This window comes from Lactuca saligna, chromosome 8 (genome assembly GCF_052625555.1).
Source record: "Lactuca saligna cultivar CGN05327 chromosome 8, ASM5262555v1, whole genome shotgun sequence".
Lineage (NCBI taxonomy): Eukaryota > Viridiplantae > Streptophyta > Magnoliopsida > Asterales > Asteraceae > Lactuca > Lactuca saligna.
In genome coordinates, this window is record NC_136424.1 from 123,618,107 (window position 1) to 123,637,712 (window position 19,606).

At 35.1% G+C, this 19,606-nt stretch overlaps 1 pseudogene; it reads right to left on the reverse strand.

The window, feature by feature from the left end:
* Positions 1 to 2,361: 2,361 nt before the first annotated feature.
* LOC145010068 (uncharacterized) lies at positions 2,362 to 4,274 on the reverse strand (annotated as a pseudogene).
* Between the last annotated feature and the right edge of the window lie 15,332 nt (positions 4,275 to 19,606).

Below are 19,606 nucleotides of genomic sequence, written 5' to 3' on the forward strand. Positions count from 1 at the left end.
TGAAAAAATATAATTTTATACTTGTTCATTGTAGAGAAATAACATAGTTACACCCCAGCAGCACCCCTGCCGGTTAAGTGTATTAGTGAATGTAAACTCCGGATAGTATTAATTGTGTACACACCTCGGGATGTGTGTTTGATTGAATGTGAGCTTGTATGTAACCATACTAAGTGATAGTAGTGTAGTGGCTGAACCTCCAGGTCACCAATAATGTAGTAGTGTTTGTCATCCTTGGGCCTAAGAGGCTCGGACTGTAGCTAGCAGTCGGGATGGAGTAAAATAATCCGTCCCGTATAGATCTATACACGTAGTAGTCGCTCTCCCTCCAGGAGGCGATAGCTATCCGACGATCGCATAGCGATAGGTCGTATAGAGAGATAGTGCATCACATTTTGTTGTAGTATTTTCTTTCGTATAGCATATACTATTCTATTAGTATACTTTGTACTGTTCTCTTAATGTATTTTATAGTATTTCTTCTTGTAATGATTAGTGTTTCCTTAATATAGTGTATAGTGTTCTCTTCATATCGTATATTGTACATATAGTCTTGAAATTGTACTGATCATAGTGTGTATCATAGTAATATCATAAATCAGTGGTAGTTCTTAACTATACCTATTATAGTTAAATTGAGTACTTGACTGAGTGTCTTCGTTATGTAGAAGCATCGAAGTAGAGTGAAAACTTTTATGTCTAACACAAATATACAAAATATATAACTAAGTATTAAACGACAGTCGAACAGATAACCTAACACCCTAAGTCCACAATCAAAGAAGAACAAGAAATAAGGCCAGTTATCAGTTCTAAGTCCTTCAATACTTACTTATATAATTATATTGGAGTGGACATGATTTGGAAATAATTTAATGTTTGAAAACAATGAAAATCAGTTTCGAGACAATTGATTTTTGAAAATGAGGTTAATAAACATTTGAAATAACTTTTACTAACAAGATATTGTAGAAAATCCTTTTGATAGCAAGTCTTAATCACATATGATTGATACTGCAATGTATCGAATTCAACTTGTATCCCCCCCCCCCCCAGAAAAGTAGTTAAAAACGTTTGAAAGGTTAATTAAGGGGTATGAACTCACTGTTGAAGGTAGGGTTCGAGTATGCGATTCGTGTGAGTGTCAAGTGTCAACGGATGCTCTGCACGCGAGTAGCCCCTATTAATTATATGATGACACATATATAAGTTAGAGTTAAGGTGTTTCATGACTAAACATGATGGGGAAATCTCTCCTAAGTCATGGAATCACTAGGGCTAAGTGTCTCGTATTATTTACTCAATGATCTATGTAAGTTTATGGCCAAATATGGGTATTAGGGTGTGTGTATAGCCATAAGGGTGAGTGTGCCGCTGGGGTATGCAGCCAGACTTGTGAGTGAGGCTGCACACTAGAGTTTGCGGTCGTACAGGGTGTGTGTGCGGCCGTACACAGGCGTTTGCGGCCGTACACTCCTTGCTTGAGTCCCAGATGTAGAGTGTGTGGCCTTACTCTCACTTTGGAGGGTATTATGAGTGTGTGCGGCCACCTGATGAAGGTGGGCGGCCGCACTCCTTCATAGGATGAAGAACATGAAGAACATTACGAGTTTGAGGCTTGGATTCAAGTCTTTTACCTCTATGACAAGCTAAATGATGGTGTTCTACACGTTTTAGAGGCCTTCTAGGTGTTCTTGGGAGGTTTTCTAGAGAGAGAAAGGTTGCAGTAAAAAATGAATGGAAGGGGGTCCTCCACTTTATATAGGGTTGAGTGTGAGGCTGGAGGGGTTTGTTGCTGGGTGTGCGGCTGGCTTGGCCGCACACACTAGTGTGCGGCCGCCCACACTAGTGTGCGGCCGCACACACCTCTCTTGGTGTTTCTGGCTTGATTTTGTGATGCAACACCCTTCCCAGTCCTTCCTAAGGTCCATATCTATGATAAATTAAGTCTAAAGCACTAGCACGGACTCAATTTATTATTAAAACATGCTAATTTCACGTGGATTATAGATATATGGATCAATTTCACAATGTAAAAGTGTCGGATTGTCACAACTAAGAGTTGTCATAGCCTTCTTATTTGTTTCTTTCACCTAGCAATTGTGTTCAAATCATGATTTCAAAGGGAAAAACAGTAAATAAATACATGGTTTATACAAAACAAAATCAAAAAGACATGACTAACCTTGTCTCTAGCAAGTGGGTGAGATAGAAAAGGATGTTATCAGCTTGTGCATGTATGCATTATACATGTAGATCATATCCTCATCATTATTCTATAAAAACATATAATCACAATTCATATCACCTTACATTCATAAATAAATAAAATAAATAAATAAAAGTTATGAAACTTAACATTTAACATAGAAATGAACCGGATAAGCTGGTGTTCGAAGAACTAAAATGAGCAAAACCTGGAAAGCATTGAATTCCAGGGCTAAAAGCATCAAAAGCCAACTTCTCTAAATCAAAGAAAAAAGTATATATTCAAGTGAAGACATTAAATCCAAATAAATGTTTATTTAATAATAACCTTCAAACAACTAATATATAACAAAAATAAATCCAAATTAAAAGAAACTCAACCTAAAACCAGTGCAATAAACAAGTTTGAGAATGAATGAAATTTTGGACCATAAAGATGAAATTAACCTGATATAAGAGACAAGTATTGTACAGTGATGAGCAAATGTAATTACTAACCAAGACATTCCTCTTGGGATAAATTGAAAAACACATGTTTGCAAATACTACTCTTTTACTACAAAATTAATTAGAATAATAAAGAATGACCATTCAATAGTTGGATTTCTACCAAGTTCATTCATTGTATTGATAGTGATAAGAGCTTCTTCGTATAATGTAACCTGTCGATAAGCTTTTATGATTCCAGCGTAAGCTTTTGAACTTGGGACTAATCCGTTTTCTCTCATGTGTAGTAAAATCCTTTTAGCATCTTCATGAAGTCCTCCTTTCCCACATGACACTATTAATCCTTCATATGTTTCTGTATTCAAGTCGATTTTCCCATCTACCATATCATTGAATAAAGTTATCACTTCTTTGAAATACCCACCTTCCCCAAAAACATCTATAAGAATGATGTATGTCGCAACATCTAGTCCCATACTGCTAACTTTCATTTCAAGAAAAAGTTCATGAACTTCATCGTATCTTCCTTGTTTCCCAAGAAGATTCAATAGAATAGAGTAAGTCATTGCATTATGTATACAACCAACAATTTGCAGTTTACTAAGTACATCCAATGCATCCTTTGTTTGTTCCAAATCTGAGTATGCTTCCAATAGGACATTATAGCATGATGCTTCGGGTAAATTCCCTCTTGATTCCATGTTCGTAAAGAGGTCTGAAACCTTTTTAAGATTACCCAATTTTCCTAAAGTTTGAACTAAGTAATCGTAACTAGTGATATATGGTATTGTTCCACTTTTGTTCATGGTTTTGAAAACCATTACAGCTTCATCGCCTAAACCTCTATTAGCACAAGTAGCGCTAAGAGTGTTATAAGTAACTAAATCTGGCTGTAACCCTTCATGTCGCATTTCAGCAAATAAACTCAATAACCCTTCCCATTAATACCCACCTCTAGAATAGGAGTTAATCACAATGTTTTATGTCATGATATTGGGGGAAATTCCTTTTTTCATTCTATCATGAAGCTGTACGGATGTTTCATACTGACCGTTTCGCTTGTAGGCATTGATGATCAAGCTATATGAAAACACGGTATGAGGCACCCCTTCGCTGGGCATTTCCTCGAACACATTGTAGCATTTTTCAAGAAGACCTTCACGCCCTAAGATTCCAATAAAAATTGTGTAGATATGATTATTCGGCTTCGACCAGACCTGCCGCTGCATTTGCTTAAACAGACGTGAAGATCTTTGCTAGTCTCCACGTTGTGCATGATCTTTGAAAACCAAAGCAAAGTCATTGAGGCTAAGCTTGTTCTTGAACAGCTCCAAGCAATGAGATATACTTCCCCATGGCGCGATCTCAGAAGTCTCACAGGTCTCGTCAATCTGGCCCCTCAGGCAAGACGAAATCCGATATTGATAAGAAGAAATGAGGCCTCACAGCGAAACCCTAAGGTTTTTCGAATGTTTCTTGATTTTCCAGAACAAGATAAGAACAAGCGTGGTATGGACTTACAAGTAAGGCTTTAGAGGGGTGAATAGGAGGCTGAGATCATAGAATCGAAGAATAAAGAAAGGGCAAAGATAGTTAAAGACAGCGAGGGAGGGCGGCATACGACAATGACAAACTTCATCATCTTCTTCCACTGCCTGGCGGTGTGTGATTCCTGGTGATGACGTGATTAGGGCAAGAGGGAAACAACCATCGAAATCGACAATGCCATCTCCAAAATTTATTGGAAAGCACCTCCGTTCATCATCACCAATAGATCCATCCTAGTCTCCTTTCTTTCTGTCACTTCTCACAATAGAGAAACAAAAGGGGAGAGTCGATTGTGAAGATGAAGAAAAGAAGGTAGAAAAGAAAGTCGGGTTTTCAAAACTTTAGGGTTTCGTTTTCCCCTGTTATTTTGTCAAGGCACATTTCCTTAAAATTATAAAGCGACACCTATAGAAGACGCAGGTTTAAGATAAAGCGCACTACGTGTTTTTAATTTTTTTTCTTGAGACACTAATTTAAGGGCACACAAAAATGTGTGTCCACTATCCTTCAAATTTTTGAAGTCTGACATTATTTTTAAGGACACCCAAAAATGCGTAACGTGAATCAGCGAGGGTCATTGTTTGTATGTCATTAAAGGCTATTTTTCTTGTAGTGTTAGCCGAACTGGTAGGATAGGACATTAATTCTCTCATTAAATGGTATAATGATAAATACAAAGTCACTAAATGTTTTTATAAATTCCCAATCTTAGTTACTTTAGGAAAATGTGAATTTGATTCTAATCCATGAAATTGCACATTGCACCTTGTCAAGTCGTTAGTGGAGCATATGTGGTTAACCGACACACTAACTTGGAGTAACAAGGGTGGCAATGGGTAGCTCATAAATCATCATATATCAATGGAGCGTATGTAGTTAACCGACACATTGATTAGGTGGTAAATGACCTCGAGAGTACCAAGCTAATTTGCATGGTTATTCACACCTTATTTGTGATCCTCGGTATCCCAGTCACAAACTTGAACAAAATAATCAAGATTAAATATGCCATTGAAAAGTTCAATGAATCTCAAAAAAAAAATGTAGGAATTTCATTTCATTTAAAACCTAATTCTCTTAATTTCATTTGTCGTGGTGGAATTGGTAAATTGTTATTTACCTACCTTCAAATAATTTACAATTTGATTACGGCATCCCTCTTCCGAATTGTGATTTGTTGTGTTGGGTACTAGCCTTAATATTTTATTTGGGTGTTATATTTAGGACTCCTTATCTAAGAAAAACTTTTTGTTTATTATTTTTAAGATTTCTGGCCCAAACAACGCTCTCGGCTCAACCTCCAAGAACAACTCCTGGAACCCACTCTCACTCCTTAACATTTGTGGGAGGGTTACTTTTGATGGATCAAATTTCAATGACTGGATGAAAAACCTCAGAATGGCCCTGCGATATGAGGATAAGGAACACATTCTCGACAAGGAACTCTCCGAGATTGATGAAGCTACTGCTACTCCCGAAGAAATGAAGGACTATAGGGCTCGATGCAAGGAAGCAACAAAGGTGTCGTGCATTATGGTGCCCACAATGACTCCACAAATCTAATGTTTCTATGAGGACTACTGGCCTTACGAAATGTGCCAGGACCTAATGCAAAATTGCCATTAGAGAGCACGTCAAGAGAGGTACGAGATAGTCACCTTGTTCATTACAACCAAAATGAAGGATGGAGAGTCCATCACGGCCCACTTGCAAAGAATGCAAATGTATGTGGATCATTTGCTCAAGTTGGATGTAAATTTTAACGAAGAGTTGGTTATTGATATAGTCCTACACTCTTTGCCTTACTACTATGATCTTTTCAAGATGACTTATCATCTGATCAAGGAGGAGGTCACCTTGAGAAAACTTCAAGGTTTGTTGAGAACTGTTGAATGTGGACTTAAAGGAAAAGTTGGTTGCTACCCTAATCCTGGCTATTGGACATGGAAAGGGGAAAAAAGAGGAAAGATACCTCAAAGAACTAGAAGGGAAAGTCCCATGAAGGATCTTCTCAAGTGGATCTAAAGGAAAAAACCGGTTCTGCTACTCTCTCCTCCAATCCTAAAGAAGCAATGTGCTTCTATTGCCATGATAAGGGGAATTGGAAGAGATGCTGCCCTAAATACTTAAAGGACATCAAGGATGGGAAGATAAATCCCTCCTTCGTAGGTATTTCTACTATTCTATTTAGTAACTCATAACATGCCAGTTCTTGGGTCCTTGATACAAGATGTGGTTTTCACATTTGTTCTAATTTGAAGGGGATAAAAAGAAGTCGGGATATGGAGCATGGGAAAATGAACATGATAATGGGGAATCAAAAATCGTTGCCCTGTCACCTAGATTGGAGTTTATTCTTTAATGCTTAATAGTTGGTTACAGTTAGATTTGAATGAATGTTGCTACTCGCCAGAGATGATGAGGAATATTATTTCTTTTAATGGTTTGTACAGACAAGGTTTTAGATTTCCATTTAATAATGAAATTGGTTCTATTAATGCTTATTATAATGGTTTATTTTATTTTGAAGTGTTGCCTTATAATGGTGTATATGAAACTGTGATGGTTGTAGATAACTTAGGAAATAATGTTTTATATATTGATTCGTCTAATGGTTTAGATAAGGCATGCTTGTGGCATTGTCGTCTTGGACATGTCAACAAGAAGTGCATACCCCAACTTCAAAAGGATGAAGTGTTTCATTCATTTGACTTAAAGTCAGATGACACTTGCAAGTCTTATTTACTTGGAAAGATAACTAAATCACCTTTCATTGGTACTTGTGAAAGAGGTGAGAGATTGTTGGATCTCATACACACATATGTATGTGGGCCCTTCAGATCCACCATAAGGGATGCTAACTACTTCTATGTGACTTTTACTAAAGATTATAGCAGATATGGATATATCTACTTAATCAAGAACAAGTTGGAAACCTTTGAAAAGTTCAAAGAGTTTAAGAAAGAAGTGGAGAATCAATTGGGCAGGAAGATAAAGATGCTCAGATCCGATAGGAGTGGTTAGTATCTTAGTATTGAGTTCCACAACTATCTTAAGTAATGTGGAATTGTTTCACAATTGATGCCACCTAGAACACCTCAGCTTAAAGGTGTGGCTGAGAGCCGCAATTGAACCCTGTTGGACATGGTTCGTTCCATGATGAGTCGAGCTTCGCTACCAATATCATTATGAGGGTATGCCTTAGAGACTGCTACCCATATTGGCACATATCAAGGGTTGGAGTTGTGAAGCTTCCCTCATTGGCACATATCAAGGTTGCCAAAACACCTCACGAGATGTAGACAAGGAAGGTTCCTTCGTTGGCACATATCAAGGTTTGGAGTTGTGAAGCTTTCGTAAGACGAGAGACTCACGACAATCTTGAACCTCGAAGTGAGTGGTGTGTTTTCATTGGTTACCCACAGAAATCCTTTAGATATCTCTTCTACAAACCTAGTGATAACATGGTCATTGTAATGAGGAGAGGAGTTTTCCACGAGAAGGAACTCATATGCCAAAAGGACAGTGGGAGGAAAATTGATCTTGAAGAGATTCAAGAATCTAGTGGTGAAGGAACCTCTACACTAGCGCTCAACCTGAGGAAGAGATTCCTGTTGAACCAGTTGATGAGTCATTGCCGCTTAGACGTTCTAGTAGAGTTAGTGTTCCACCTGTACTATATGGTTTCCATATAACTGCGGAAGGTGATACATTTATCAGTGATAGTACACTGATAAATTTGGATGAACCTAATAGCTACAAGGAAGCCATGGAGGGCATTGAGTCTACTAAATGGAAAGAGGCAATGGACAGCGAGATCCACTAGATGCATGACAATAAATTTTGGAACTTGGTTGACAATGCACCAGGTCAGAAGTTAGTTGGGTGCAAATGGATCTTCAAGAAGAAGACCGGCATAGATGGAAAGGTACATACGTTCAAGGCACAACTGGTTGCGAAGGGATTTATTCAAACCCCGAGGGTTGACTATGATGAAACCTTCTCACTAGTGGCCAAGATCAAGTCTATTAGGGTTATGATAGCTATCGATGCGTTTCTTGACTATAAAATCTGGCAGATGGATGTCAAAACCGCTTTCCTTAATCGGGGGATGGCTGAAGATGTTTACATGTGTCAGCCATAAGGTCTTTTGGATGTTAAACACACCAATAGAGTGTGCAAGCTTGAGAAATCCCTTTATGGATTAAAGAAAGCGTCTCGCAGATGGAATCTTTGCTTTGTTGAGAAAGTCAAAGAGTTTGATTTCTCTAGAAGTGAGGGTGAGTCCTGCGTATATGTCAAAGCTAGTGGGAGTATAGTTAGCTTTCTAATATTGTATGTCGATGAAATACTGCTCACAGGAAACAACATTCCAACCTTCCAGGAGGTTAAGTCCTGGCTTGGGAAGTGTTTCGTTATGAAGGATATAGGGGAAGCTGCTTATATTATGGAGATAAAGATATTGAGAAATAGAAGTAAAAGACTAATAGGAATTAGTCAGAGTACTTACTTGGACAAGGTGATGAAACGTTTTAGCATGGAGAATTCCAATAAAGGGGAGTTACCAATACAGAGCAATACCAAGCTGAGTAAGACTCAGAGTCCGAGTACCGATGTCAAGATAGCTGAGATGAGTCGAGTGCCATATGCTTCCACCGTTGGATCGATCATGTACGCTATGAAATGTACTCGCCCTAATGTGGATTTTGCATTGAGCATGGTTAGCCGATATCAAGGGAACCTAGGTAGAGCTCACTGCACAGCAATGAAGAACATTCTTGAGTACCTGTGAAGGACTAAGGACTGGGTCCTTATACTTGGTGGGAGTGATAACTTGAGAGTGAAAAGGTATAGTGACACCAGTTTTCAGATCGACAAAGGTAACTTTCACTCTCAGTCGGGTTGGGTATCTACCGTTAATGGAGGAGCAATGACTTGGAAAAGTTCCAAGCAGCAAACCATGGCTGATTCAACGTGCGAATCAGAGTACATAGCTGCGAGCGAATCGTCGAAGGATGGTATATGGTTGAAGAGCTTCATTGGAGACCTTGGAGTTGTACCAACCATAAAGAAGCCCAAGGAGATCTTCTGTGATAATGAAAGAGCGGTTGCCTTAACCAAGAAACCAAGGGATCATCGCAGATCTAGACATATCGACATAAAATACCACTTCATCAGACATCGGGTAGAAGAAGGACTCCTCATGGTCAAGAAAGTAGTATCAGAAGAAAATCCTACGGATCCCCTCATAAAGGGTCTAAGTAGGATCAAGCACGTTCAACATGCGAGGAGCATTGGTTTGAAGGACGATATTAGCTTTAGTGATTAGATAGATGTTTAGAAACTTGTAATAGATAAATTTAATTGACATTTGGTGATTATATAATGGAGATTTATATAGAAGTATTATTTATTATCTTGTGTCAATTGTTTACTATTGTTTCACTTTTGCATGTTTTACTTCTTGAATAATTGGATTGTTCAAATTATCCACAATCGATCATACATTGGAAGTAATTAATGAGGCAAGATTGTCATGAATTGGTTTGTAGATTGTCTAAGTGCTTATACATAGCAAAGGTTTGTTGCAACGCTCATGAGTACTTCTAAAATAAGATTTGAGTATATGATTAAACTCACGCTCATTTGAATCACTTCATGAAAATCATCACGAGTGATTGTAAGACGATAATATCGCCGAATCTTTAAACCGAGGTATATGAGTTGTTGTTTATGAGTTGGTTTTGCATTCATAATGCGTAAACACATCATTAACTTGATGTTATTAAACTTATTGTTGTGTAAAATTTTATGAGCAAATAGTACAAGCATATAAGTCAAACTTTATCTGTTCCTTTTATCCTAAGAGGGTAAAAGTGATATCTTGGGCACCTTGATGATTTTGTGTTGACTTATGTATCGGGCTCGGTCAGGACTGAATTGATGTGTTCAATTAAGTTCTATGTCATACAAATTAGAAATCGGGAAACAAATTGTTGAACATTAAGTATGACTCTATTCCATGTCTTTGTCCACGCGATATCTTGCAGAACGGACGATTATATGATACCTTATCTAAAGGACACGTCATTGACTAGGTCCAGTTCGACAATGACTTTTGGAAGCTATGATTGCTAATCAAATTTTGAAGTAATAGTTGCAGTTATAGTTATCAGACTTATCCAAGTGGGAGATTGTTGGATTAGGTGTCTAAGCCCATAAATATAATTGGTGTGTACTTGATTTGATTGTAGCATGGTCCTTTTAGGTTGCATTCACCATAGCAACTGGCCAGAATGAGCTTTATAGAAAGAGGTTAATAAATGGTTTATTAATATATTATAGGAATAATATATTAATTAGTAAGAATAGTATTTCATTAGTGTTTAATCATAAATTAATTTGGAATTAATTTAGTGGTTAAAGGAACTGATTAAAAGAACGGGGGATGATTATGTAAATCACTGATAGTTACAGTTTTGGGCTAATGTACTCTATTGAAAGGGAGTGGACAAAATCTATGGAAAGCCCCATAGAGTTTTTGTCCAAGGCCTATTATATGGGGGTCCATGGACTGCTTAGGGCCTAAGCAAGGAAATTAGGGTTTCCAGCTGAAAACCCTAGTAGACTCAAGTATAAAAGGAACCCCGACATCTAGAAATCGACCTACTTGCTTCCCAAGAGAAAGGTAAGAACTAAACCCTATTAGTTTCGATTTTATATCTTAGAGTTAGGGTTATTGCTTTTGAAATATTGTTTGCATGTATAACTTGAGAAAAACCAAGATCCGAAGCAATTAGGGTTACATGTGCACATATGAATGTTGTAATGCTCAAAAACCATCAAAGCCAAACATTCTCAGGCTATAGAATCTTAGTTATATACAACTATGATGCATACACTTAGAAACTACACTAATGATGTCAATTCCATTCAAGAAAGAATCCTAGGCTATTAGACATCAATTATCAGGCAATTCTATCATGCAATTCCTGAAGATCCCTAGCCTATCACTAGCATGTTGTTCTAACATAGCATAATATCAAATAACAATGTGGGTAACTTGGGGTATACTTTCTTGCTCTGACTAATCGTACACATCACATCCTTCCTTGTTTACTTTTGAAAACAATTTTGAAAATCTGTTTAAAATCTTTACAGTTCCCTAGTTTGAGTTTGGATTCACACAAATGTTCATCTAATTCTCTCAAACCAAGGCTCTGATACTACCTTGTAACACTCCAAAAATCACACGGAATTTAAAATTTTCAAAACCAACCATGAATCAATATTTTTTTTTTTTACAAAAAGAGTCATTGTTTCAAAAGCATTATTTCAAATCTGAGGTTTCCTAAGACCCAAACACATAAAAACTGGAAGTTGTGTACGATCATGCCTTTTCCTTCTCACGACCTAATAAAGTGCATAAAACAATAAACTAAAAAATATAAGCCAAAGCTTAGTGAGTTCCCTGAAAGTACCAACACACCACAACAAACAAGCATACAATATGAGCAGCCAGCCTGACCGGACCGCCTTGTAGGGCCTACAATCTACCTGGACCTCCGTACGAGCCTTCATCATGACAGGGCAACCTTATAGGGCCTACAACCTATCTGGACCGCTCCACGTGCTGCTGGCCTGGCTAAACCACCTCGTAGGGCTTACAGCCTATACGGTCATCCCCCGGGTGTCTTGGCCTCCAACACAAAGTAGGACCACCTCAACCCAACAAAAAATGTCGACATATGCAACAAATAAACATAAATATGGAGCCAACAAATACAGATACTCATATGGATCTACTGAGTAGCTACAACTATCATATTACTATCATGAATAGGATAAATAATTTGGTGGGCCAGCATTCCTACCTTCGACCCACGGGTACAGTGAAAAAAACTCACTTCTCAGTCTGAATGCAAGGTGAATAAATCTCGGTCCCGAAAATCAGCTTAGCTATCACCTAACCAAAACTAAGAGCCTAATCTCAATCAGATCAAACTACCTAAATTACCTCTACGTCAATTTTGTTCAAATCTCTAGTTGATAGTTTCATTTTATTTACTTCTTTTCCTAGTTTATTTTAGCATAAATCATCTCATTTTAGTTAGTATTTATGCACATATCTTCTTTTTATTTTTTTATATTTAATCGGGTTCTTTCTAGTCTTTGAGTATGATTACAGATTTTTAGAAGACTAACATGGAGCGGAGATGTTTAGGATTACTGGATTCGAAAGAGTATTGAGGAAAATGAAGAATCATGGGCTAAAAGACTTATGGAGAAGATATAATCCCTGCGCTTGTTGGTGAAATGAAGAATTGAAAAAAACATGGGCTTGAGCTAAAAGGAGATGGAAGAAATATTCGAGTTTGTGGAATTGATTGACTGATCGATTATTCGAGATTTTGAGGATTTGCAGAAGTCAAATTGGGCTCAAATTAAAGAAAACTTGATGATTTGTGGGCAATAAAAGAAGAAGAAGTGGACCAGTGGGCTAAAGCAGTGCATGCCCAACAAATGGAAGTCGCCCATTCTCAGCCAGTTCACGCGACCCGCGTGAGTTACTGCAGGGGTATTTTCATGAATTTTCTTTTGCCTTCTATTTAAGGAAGTTTGGTGGGACTCTTTTCACATTTCTACACCTCCAAATTTTGGAGGTTTCTCTATATATTTTGGAGCACTTTGAAGGCCAAGAACACCCCAAAAACATTATCTTATTGCTCTTGATTCTTGCTAGATGTTTGGTATAATCTACTCTTTTTTTTTTTTTGGAGTTTAGCCATGCTAGGCTAAACTAATCTTGGTTGACTTTAGTGATATCACTTGAATGTTGGTTGCATGTTGAAGAATTCCATGAACTTGTTCTTAAATCTTTATGAGAATGTTTTATGTTTTACCATCTTCTTGCTACTAGTATGTTTTTATTCATAAGTTTAAATATATTTATAGTGATTAGTTGGCTAATTTCTTGATTAAGTAATGGATCTTCAAATTAGCAAGCAACAAGTGGTTCTTGTCTTAATTTTCACTTTACACAATCATAAAAACATTTTCTCTAACATGATAGTGAAAGCATTTGTCTCTTCTTGGATTTGGTGATTTTTTGGTTCTTAATGCTATTTAACTTTCACTAATTACATGCTTAATGGAAATTGTGACTTTAACTAAGGAAATTGTTATGAGCTTCTCTAACTATTTTTATAACTAAGAAAAGTCTAGGTAATTTCAAGCTTTTTAGATTACTATAACCAAATTAGAGATTTAAAACTAGTATTGCACCATTGGATTTTAATGATATGTTCATCAAATGTTTAAATGAAGAAACGTAAGTCAACCATCTTTCTCTTATTGATTTTATATCAAGCTCTAGTTTTTGTTGAATTGTCTACTTAAATATTAATTTAACTATAGTTTTGTTTCAAGTATTTCAAAAGACTGAAACCCCCATTTTTATTTTTATTTTCATTTTACAAGTATTTTTGCAAACAGATTTTCATAGAGTTATAACATTGAACCAATCTCCCTGGATACAATCCCTTTAGCACTATATACTATTTTTGTGTACAAGATTTAGGGTTATTTATTTTGTTGGCCCCAAAAACCATCACTGGTCAAAAGTTAAGGTTAACGGGTCAACTCGGTCCACTCAGCTGAGTACACAGTGCGTACTCAGCTTCTACGCTAGGCGTACTCAGGCTTTGACTGAAGTTGGGCAGTTGACCCCATATGCGCGACGTACGCTGGGTTACACACGACGTACGTACAAAATCCCTTTTTCCTCAATAAGAGCTTAATTCATTAAGCTTTGCATGCCCATTAAGTTCTTAATACATATAATCCAAGATTTTTACCAGCTTAAGACCTTATAGAGCATGCATGGGGGAAATTATGCATCAAGGACATATTCTTATAATTCAAGACCGCTCATTTGTTTTGAAAGGATGACTTAATCGACTAAGAGCATGTCATGCTCAAGAATCATCATAGTTGAGACCAAAAATTTCCTAAATGAAAATTGCTAGATCTATAAGATAAGATGACCAAGCTATGAGCTTTTTACCTCCTGGAGGTTGCTAGCAAGGAGAGAATCCTAGATCCAAGTTGTTTCCATGCTCCAAAGTCTTTCCACCACCTTCTTCTTCTTCAACAATACCACTAAAACACAAAGATGAGCTCAAGATGCACTCTTCTCACTTAGGGTTAGCTAGAGGGACGTTTTCTAAGGTGGAGGTTGATGAGGGAATGAGAAATAAGGAGTAAATGATGATTACAACAAAACTACCAGAATATTTAAATATTCTATTATAAATATTCAAACAATTCTTATAGGATATTAGAATATTCTATCAAATAAAAAATGCTAATAAAATAGTAGATTATTATAATATTCTAATATTCTAACAATTCTATTTGAATATCTATAGTGTAATATTTTATTACAATATATTTGTCGTGTATTTAAAGAAAACGGTAATTTTTTTTTTATTTTTTTGATAAATTGAAAAAAAATTATTATATAAAAAAATTTCCTTTTATTTTTCATTTTAAATTTTAGATTTTTTATTTATAGCTCTAAGATAAGTGGTTATGATCACGTCCTCATCTATTACAGAATTAATATGGTCTCAAATAAACACACACACACACACACACACACACACACATATATATATATATATATATATATATATATATATATATATATATATATATATATATATAATTTACGAAGTGAGACCATTGTGTGTTTTTCAGTTTTTATTTATTTACATGTATTTAATTTTGTTATTTTATTTCAATCAACGTATGGTTTTAGCTTATGATTTTAACATATATAATTTCTCTAAAACTATTTCTATAGGAATTACCGAATCCGAGTACTCCCCAGGTATTTTCAAATACTCACTACTCGGTAGTCGGCTGCATAGGTACCTAATAACGAGTTCTACAACGATAAACACCACCATATAACCTTTCGCCTGTGGTCTATGATATTCATACCTTTAAAACCTTGGAAAAACGCAAAATAATTGCAAAATGTAAATGTACGTATATATAAATTACAATATATGGCGGTGTTTGTAGTGAAAATATTTGGCTGAAAAAGAGAGAAAATGTTCCACGTCTAACTTACAGTAGGCTTACATCTAGATTATTATAAGGTAAAGTGATCCCTTTTCAAATAATTTCGTCATTAGCTTATAATAAGCTCATATATTGGTTAAGAAGAATAAAAGTGTTTAGTTTGTCAAATAAGTTTATATCTATTTTACAATAAGCCCACATCTTGTTTATAAAGACAGAAAGTGTTACATAATCAATTTTCAGTATCGCACAAGTCTTAACCTAATCCTAGCAGGATATGCACATATATGAGGCTCAATAGAAGTTCCAAATCAATATAGTATTTTTCTCATTCAAGAATATTAAAAATGTTTTTCATGCGATGCATAATCATGTCTTAAAGAGTACATAGCAAATAAGAGTGTGTATAGGGTCAATAATCTGAAAACATTTTCAAATATAGTACTAGGGACATGTACTATTGGTATATAATTACCTTAAGTGTTTGTTAGGCTTTATCGATACTTATAAGACACATAATTCTTCTAATCACAACTTCCAATACTTTAATACTTTAATTGATGGTTATAGATGATTTATTTCCTTAATATCTCACTTGGTCTTAAAACTCAAGTCCTAGATTCATCCTTATCATCTAAAAGTCATAATCACCTGCTCATTCCTCTTTAAATCGATCTTTCTATTCAAATGACGAGACTAGCCAATAAACTTACATATATAAGCACTTGGTACATATGTCCTCAAATTGCTTATTACTTAAAAAGAATACCATTTGACAAGTCAATTAAATGTGATTTCATAAATAAATCTTTTGCCTCCAATTTATTAACTACTTATCAAGAAGGTCCAAAACATTTTCAAATCCACCCCCAAGTTTGACTAACTCGTCAAATTACCCCGTCATCGTTTATTTTCCTTTTTTCAAGTCAAAATTGACCATTTTCTTTTAATATTTAATCTAACCTTTATTAATTCGTTTACTTATATATTTTTATTATTTATATTTTATTTTCTATTTGATTGGCTCGAAAAGAGAAATAAGCATTCCTTGTAAGGTTATGGATACCTTTCTTGTAATAACGTGTTTTAAAATTGTATTGACATAATATTTCATAAAAACTCAACAATTAAACATGCATGTGTAGGAGTAATTTCAATATGTATGACCTCCTTGGAAGTTGTCTTGTCGGATGACCCAATGTTAACAATGTTATGGTAAATGCCTTTGAGGGATGTTATAAATGGTATCAAAGTTAAGGCACATATTTGATGTGTTCAACAAGGACGTCGAATTATGTTAGCGGTGAAAGTGGGTAGCTAATTACATCTGCTATCACATCGATTGGGAACGAGAACTAATGATTCCTTAGAAGGGTGTGGATACATGCTCTGTCACATTGCATTTTAAACTATTGAGGACATTGGAACCTATAAGAACTCTACAATTCAACATGTCGAGGCGAGTGCGATTTTAAGATGGATGACTTCTAGAAAGTTCAAGTGTTAGTGGCACGAGGCGGAGAATATTGTTATAGGTGTTATGGGGATCTTACAAAGGTGTAACTATTTGCACCTAAGAAGAACTAAATACACATTATAATGAGTGTTGATACCTTCCTTATTGTAATATGTTTTAAAATTGTGAACTTAACATATCTTATGAGAAATCTACAGTTAAATGTGCCTATACAAAATCAATTTTAAGATGAATGACGGCCTATGAAGTTTTGTGTCGGGTGGCCAAAAAAGAACCATATAATAACACATACCTTTTAGGGATGCTATTTACTTAAAATCTAACCTTTTTAAATAAACTATTTTTTTTTTTCTAATTCCAATTATTTATTAAATCAGTTTTTATTTGCTTTGTCAAGATGTATGTTATTTATTTGGTTGATTTTTATTTGAACTACTATTTATTTATCCTTGTAAAATTTTAATTTATTAACGGAATATTATCTGTAATATTTTTTAGTTTTCTATTTTTTTAATTGTGGGATGGATGGAAGACCATATTTTTTAGTTATATATATTTTTTAATAAAAATTGTGGCATGAAAGGACAACCGTTTTTATTCTTGTGGAATGAATAATTGAGACGAGTGTGAGATAAGATCAGAAGAAAAATTAAAACTAATGCATTGCCTATACTCTTAAAACTACTCTTTTGCCAAAAGAGAGAACCTTATGAAGTTAGTCTTTTTTTTTTTTTTTTTTTTTTTAATTCATTTAGAAAGTTTTTTACATGCTCAACGATGTTTTAATTTACAATAACTCAAAAATCATTAACTACTCCATTTTTTGCATGTCATGTGTTAATAAATATTTCATTCATCCCATAATTATTGTCTAATTTTAATTTTTAATGTATTTTTTCATCAATTTTGATATTGAATATTTTTATTTGTGTTATATATTATTAATGAAATTTATAATAATGAAAAGACATTTAAAATAAAATTTATTTATATATTTTACATCACGTATTATATATCAAAAATAAAAATATTTAAAGTTAAAGTTCAAAAATAAAAACTTCAAAAGTAAAAGGTAAAAAATAAAAAATAAATATAGGACAGAAATAATAAATGTTAAAACTTTCTATTTTTTAATTCTATATGTTGAATTTATTAAAAAAAAAAGATAATCATACTAAATTAATATTTGTAATTAATATTTTGGGATGTATGTGTTGAATAATTCTTTTAAAAAAGATGTGAGTTGCCATGCACCAAATCGAATTGAGCTGTTCCACGCATGATTGGTGGGGTCATAATTTATGAGTTGGTTTGCATTGTAAAGAAGGAATCCTTGGCATTTCTTTATTAGACATGTGATCTCTCCCTTAAATTACTTATTCAATCAATTTCGTTTTCTATTGCAATCTATACTTTCATGTATTTCAATCTAATATTTAAAATTATTAACAAACTATTAAACTTATGATAATAGATATGAGGAAAAAAATCAATTTATTAAAATTTTTTTGGGTAAGGTTTTTATAAATTTGTGTTAGAGCTTTTTATATGTATGTAATTTCAAGAGTTTGATAACTATTTTTTTAACAGAAGAATTTTATTAGAACTAGCGAGAAGCTAGGAAAAAATTTCAAATAAATACAAACTAAACTAGGGTCATAAAGCCAACCCGACTATCGGATCTTAGTTTTCTTACACATATTTGAAACCCAAAACAAAGAAGTACTAGCAAGTAAAGATGTCATAAAATAAGACTGATAACTTAGGTATAGTTGATCCAAAAAGAGATTATTCCGAAATCTCAAGAACGACCAAAAAGTCATAACAACAACCGCATTAAAGGCCTTGCGAATAGGGGTTGAACACACAATAGATTGCCCAACTGGAAGGTCGACATTCCACCAAGTAGCAATATGTAACCAAATATCTTTAAACGACAGGCAATTGATAAAAATGTGAAAAAGACTCTCGAATTGAGATTGACAAACCGAGCATAAAATATAATCAATCCTCATGCCTCTACCCGATAAGCTCTCTCTCGTCGGGGTTCTCCCTAGCCTGATTCTGCACATCAAAACATTAAGTTCATTTGGAACCCAAGAGTTCCATTTGGTTGCTACATCTCTAATCACCAAATAACCAACATCAATAAAATACCGAGCCAAGGAAATTGTGTACTCATCAGAAGGATCTATGGACCAACCAAGCCGATCTGTAGATGAGGACATATTAACCGTGTTGAGGACCAACAAAAGCTGGTTTCATTGCATCTCCTTCATTCCTTCTCTAGGTAACCTGTGAAGGGAAGAAAGAAAAAATATTTGCATCCAATCTATCATTAACCATAACATCTTTGACCAAATCAAGGAAAAAGATACGATGAAAAGTAGTGGCTAAACACTTGTCTCCCGATCAAACATCTAAGCAAAATCGAGTGGTCTTCCAATCTCGACCCGAATAGGACAAAAGGCATCGAATCCAAACCTTTATCCCTTAACTGATCAACCACCTTGAGAACTCCATACCAATGCGATAAAGAAGAAGAAACACAACTATTAGAAGAAGCGGAACCGATACAATGAATAGAACCAACCACCTTAAACCCAAATAGAATCTAAGCGATGAAAACAACGCCATATCCATTTAAAAACCAAAGACCAATTCAAATAGAAAAGACTAACAACCCCCAACCCACTTTCTTCATTACCAGCCAACACTTTATCTTACCGAAGCCAATGCATCTTTCTATTCCCCAAATGTTTTCCCAAAAATTAAGACATGCACATAGACTCTAGTAATTTTAGGACCACCGGAGGAACCAAGAAAACATACATA